Raw genomic sequence first — 6,074 nt, 5'->3', positions numbered from 1 at the left:
TATGAGATAGTTAGCCTCCCTCTAGTAGAGAGGATTGAGCGATCACCATGCATATGTATATTGTTAGGGTGTTGTGATGATACTTGAGACAAAAATGGATAGGTGTGGAAGGTAGTATGGGTTCGTACTACTGAAAGCACAGGACCTATACACGTAGAAAGGAAGTCACAACCCCTAGGGTTTAGTTAGGAGTTGGTTCCCTGTTATTTATGCGGATTATCTGATATCTTCCTGGTATATTTTCAGTATGGTGGTTACGAGGCGTTTTGTGACTGGATCTGGATCGGGATTAGGGCAAGGCGATGAGGGTGCTCCGACAGAGCCCGAGATTATCGGCCAAGGTGGGCCAGCGTTGACAGAGGATCATGTCAGGGAGATCATCCATGAGGAGGTGGTCGGGATTGTCCGGGGTCAGATTCCGGAGATGTTTGGGTCTATTAAGACCGCTATAATGGAGTATTTTGATGAAAAATATGCAGCCCTTGTTGAGACGGTTGTCGCAGCAGCTACAACGGTTGTAACATCGGCAGGGGGAGGAGTTGGCCGAGCTTTTCAGTACCAGGACTTCGATAACACGAAGCCCCTGACAGTTGATGGTACTCAAGATCCGATCAGAGCCATGAGGTGGTTGTCTGACGTGGAGGGCTGTTTCTTCACGTGGTCATGTCCTGCTGACCAGAAAGTCAGATGTGCACTAAACCTGTTGAGGTCCGGGGCAAAGCACTGGTGGAGACTTATGACTGGGTCTTATTCGGATGACCAGAGAGTTGCGGTTACTTGGGAGCAGTTCAGGGATATTTTCCGCGCTCGCTACATCCCACGGGTGGAGCGGGAGCGGCTAGCTCAGGAGTTTATGGACTTGAGACAAGATGGTGAGACAGTGGCGGAGATCACCCGCATGTTTACTAAGAGGGCGATGTTCTACCTGGAGTTTTCTTCTGAGCTTGCTCAGATGACACATTATCTGAGCATGCTCAAGACTGATATTCGAGAGTTTGTGGCGACCCAGCGTTGTGATACGCTTATGGATCTACATGAGGCCACTAGGCGGCGTGAGTTGGAGATTGAGCTGCAGTTGAGGGAGCAGCGGTAGGCCCCGACACAGTTACAGCCGGTGCCAAAGCGGTCTAAGACCGCTGCTACTAGGACTGGTGGACAGTCAGGCCGCACTTATGGGAAGTGCGGGAAGGCTCACTCGGGGGTTTGCCGATCGGGGAGCGGGTGCCACCAATATGGCATGCAGGGCCACATTGCTAGGGATTGTAGGCAGCAGACTCCAGCTCCTTGGGTCAGATTATGTTATCATTGTGAGCAGATGGTCCATATGAAGGCCTAGTGTCCTCTACTATCCGCCAAGTCGGCGCAGGATCCTGTGCCGGCTACACTGAGGATTACTGACGGGGGTCAGGTTCGAGCAGCGCCCCCGAGGTCGCAGGGACGCGCCTTCCAGCTTACAGCAGAGGAGGCCAGAGCAGCGCCAGACGTGGTTGCTGGTATGTTTCTATCCCTTATCTTACTGATTATATATGTTTTATGCTTATATGTTTGTACCTGTGATTAGGTACGTTTTTAGTGAACTCCTTACCTGCCTTGGTATAATTTGACTCGGGGGCGAGTCGGTCGTTTGTTTCTCAGTCTTTTAGTAGGGAGTTTGGGTTGCCAGTGGGAGAGTTGGAGTGTCCGTTGCGAGTCTCCATCGCCAACGAACACGAGGTTTTCGCTTCTTCGGTCTATCGGGGTTGCGTATTGGAGATTTTCGGAGTATCTTTTCCAATAGACCTGATTCTGATTCCCATGGGGGATGTATGTGTGATTGTGGGTATGGAATGGCTTAGTCATTTCGGTGCCATGATTGACTGTGAGGGGCAGCGGGTAGTAGTTAGAACCCCAAGTGGGGGAGAACTGACTGTTTACGGCGAGGGCACTAGATTGGGATCAGGGTTTTGTTCGGTTGCCAGGGCTAGGCAGTACATTCAGCACGGGTGTGCGGGTTATCTAGCGTATATGGTGGATACGCGGGTCAGGGATCAGGTTTTAGTATCAGAGGTTCCAGTGGTCAGAGAGTTTGTTGACGTGTTTCCGGAGGAGTTACCCGGAGTGCCTCCGGAGAGGCAGGTCGAGTTTAGGATCGACCTAGTGCTGGGTGCGGCCCCTATCCCCAAGGTGTCGTACCGGTTAGCACCACCAGAGATGTTGGAGCTGTCATCACAGCTGCAGGAACTGCTGGGCAAGCAGTTCATTCGTCCGAGCAGTTCCCCGTGGGGAGCGCCGATACTACTCGTCAGGAAGAAGGATTGTTCAAACCGGATGTGCATTGATTACCGGGAGTTGAACAAGTTGACGGTGAAGAACCGTTGTCCACTCCCGAGGATAGATGATATTTTCGATCAGTTGCAAGGAGCATCTTGGTTCTTCAAGATAGACCTGAGGTCTGGGTACCATCAGGTCAGGGTTAGGGAGGAGGACGTGGAGAAGACCGAGTTCCAAACTCGTTATGGACATTACGAGTTCGTGGTGATGCCGTTTGGGCTCACCAACGCGCCATCAGTATTTATGGACCTGATGAATCGGGTCTGCAGGACGATGCTCGATCGCTCGGTCATAGTGTTCATAGATGATATCTTGGTGTACTCCAGGACCCGAGAGCAGCATGAGGAGCATCTACGGGAGTTATTGGAAGTTCTGAGGCGAGAACGGCTTTATGCCAAGTTCTCGAAGTGTGAGTTTTGGTTACGAGAGGTTCAGTTCCTTGGACACCTCGTTAACCAGGAGGGGATTTTGGTCGACCCGGCCAAAATCGAGGCGGTTATGCAGTGGGTGGTTCCGAAATCTCCCTCGGACATCAGGAGCTTTTTGGGATTGGCAGGGTACTACCGGAGAATCATACATGATTTCTCCAAGATTGCAGTACCCCTCACTCGTCTGACGAGGAAGGGGGTGGATTTCCGGTGGGGCCCTGTGTTGGATTAGATGTCGAAGCTCATAACTATTATTGGTATGTATTCAACCCGAGAGTAGCATGGTCCATTTGGGTTGCATGGCATCGGAACAATTGCATAGACAAAATGAGAAAAAGGATACTTATGATTTATATTAATATATTATAAGTTCTAATATATTAATATGAAATCGTACTATTTAATTAGTATTGATCAAGAATTAATTTAGAATTAATTTAGTGATCAAAAGGAACTAATTAAATATGGACTCTTATTTATATATAGGATGGACCAAGTTCATTTAGGTTGAGCTAAGCTTTCATGGATAGTCCATGAAGTTTTAACCCATGGATCCTATGGAAATGAAAGGTCATGGGTATTGGGGTTTACATGAATGTAACCCTAATCCTCCACACTATATAAAGAGGTCTCTAGTTCATGAAATTGGCACTAGTGCATACAAAAGAGGGCAAGGCCGATTTTCATAGAGTGAACCTAAGTATTCTTCTTCTCTAGTTATTCCAAGGGTTTTTAGTGTTGTGTGAACCATTTGAGGTGCAACACTTGGGGCACTAAGCTCTTAAAGGTTCAAGACTTCAAGCTCCATCAAAAGGTATGTCATTCTACTAGATACTTGTATTGTATATACTTCATATTATGCTAGTTAGGATGAAACATTGGAATATTGATTATTTGCATGTAAAATAGAGAAAACATAGGTCTAAGGTTTATAGGGTTGCTTGTACACCATAGTAGTGTTAGAATGTTCAAATCCCATCAGTGGGATCAGAGCCAAGGCTTGTTTCCTTTATACTTGATGCAAATTGCTAAAAATGTTGAATTTCTGCACACTGCCCAGTTGACTCGCCGAGTCCCTCATGGAACTCGACGAGTCCATGCATATATTCAACCAACTCGCCGAGTCAGTTCATGCACTCGACGAGTTGGCAGGGCTGAGTGCAGATTTTCGAGTTTTGGTGCTGGAATTGGTCTGACTTGGATTTAACAAGGTTAGCAAAGGGTGGCTTAAGGTTTATCATAGATCGGTGGAGCGCGTGTGGTTAACCGACACATCGATTAGGTGATAAAATTAAGGGTACCAAGTTAATTTGCATGGTTATTCACACCTTGTTTGTGATCCTCGACATCCCAGTCACAAACTTGAGAGGGCACAATCGAGATTTAAACATGCCATTGAAAAGTTCAATTAATCTCAAAAGATCTAGGAGCTTCAAATCCAATTAAACCTAATAATTTATTTCGTTTTTCATGGTGGAAATTGGTGAATCGTCATTCGCCTACCTTCAAATATTTTGTAGCTTGGATTACGACATCCCTCTTCCAAGTTATAAAATATTGTGTTGGGTCCTAGCCTTAATATTTCATATTGGGTGTTCTATAAAGGACTTAAATCAACTAACTTGAATTTCTCCCATTGTAGATGTCTGGTTCAGACAACTATGATCTTCCCAAATCTCTTGGAACAAGCTTTCCTAATGAAGATGATGTCCCGCGATTGGATCATGGAAATCATGCTTTTCTTCCTCCACCTCCTCCAATTATTCTCCCTGACCCACAAGCTCGAAGACTTGAAAAGTTCAAGATCACTCAAGCCCTACTCGCAATGAAACATAAAGATGGAAGACCTGTGTGTACTCATGTCTTAGAGATGAAGTCACACATTGACAGGTTGAGAATGTTGGGTGTCGATATCCCAAGGAATTTGGCTACTGACTGGGTTCTTCACTCACTTCCAGAGTCGTATAGTGAGTTCATTAAGGACTACTATGTGACAGATCACGACATGACCCTTATTGATCTTTCTTATTTGCTTATTGCTGCTGAATCAGAAATGTTTTGGCGCACTGGAAAAGTAAATTTGGGTGGAAGGTCCATTTCTCAAACTTCCATGGACATTGACCATGGTAACATTGGAAGTCCAGAAAAGCTTTCTCTTCCCAATGGAAAGGGATCGGCCTTGGTCAACTCGGTTGACCAAAAGGTAAAGGGAAAGGCTAAGTCAGTGATAGTCCCGTGTACCATTCCCAAAGAGTCTATATGTTTTTATTGCCAAAGGAAGGGGAATTGGTTGCGAAGTTGCCCTAACTACCTGAAAGATCTGAGAGAAGGAAGAATCAAAAAGTTTTACTCTGCTTCAGTTCCTAATTGTTGATTCTTAATACATGATGTGACTAGGTTGCATTTTGATGTTTTGCAGGATCAAGAAAAGGGAAGGAAACTTAAAAGAAGAGTATGATGAATCTGATTGCGGAGATGGATTTCAATCGCATGGTTCGAAGATCGGATTTTTGAGCTACTACGTAGGGGTTATGATAGATTGCTAGGAAATATGTAATCGCATAGTTTTCATTTAAAGTTGCATTGTAAGGAAAAGTTTTTTTTCCGCATTTTATAAATAAATAAAATTTGTTTTATTTTATTATATCTCCTTGCAATGACATTTATGAAAAGTTGATGTTTGTATGTTTCTAGCAATATTGGAAATATGAATATGATTCTTTCTGTTGTGGTAGTGTCTAAATTTACCCAATAAGGAAATATTCTCATCACCCAAGTTTCAATTGGACCGAAACTTGGAATCATGCAAGCTGTATTGTATGATGAATGAGAATTTTCATATTTGGAAAATTAAGACTAATTCCTTGTTCACATGTATATGTGAGTCAAGTGAAGGACAAAGGGATCAGGTACACTTGGTTGTACACTGGTCAGGTCCACCACAAGGAACGATAAGGCTATTCGTCATGATTTACTAAAAGATAGTAGATATGGTTACACTTACAAGTTTAAGTGTAATTCTAAAACACTGGAAAAGTTTCAGTATATGGCAGGACGGATGAGAAGAATCAAATTAGGCAGAAAGATAAAAGTTTCTCGAATCTGAAAATATAGGAGAGTACTTTAGTATCATGTTTTATGATCATCTTAATGATTATGAAACCATATCACAATTCATCCTATAAGGACATCTTAGTGCATTCTTTTGACTAAGAAGATGAGTCATGAATTATTGAAGTGGTTAAATCAAGAAGATGAGTCATACTTCGTTCCAAAACAATTCTTAGAGTCATACTCCAAGATTGTAACTTGAGTGACACATCTTAAAGAAGGTTT

The sequence above is a fragment of the Lactuca virosa genome, chromosome 8, assembly GCF_052849685.1.
Source record: "Lactuca virosa cultivar CGN04683 chromosome 8, Lactuca_virosa_CGN04683_v6, whole genome shotgun sequence".
Lineage (NCBI taxonomy): Eukaryota > Viridiplantae > Streptophyta > Magnoliopsida > Asterales > Asteraceae > Lactuca > Lactuca virosa.
The sequence above is the reverse complement of the archived record's forward strand: the minus strand, read 5'-3'. Positions refer to the sequence as shown.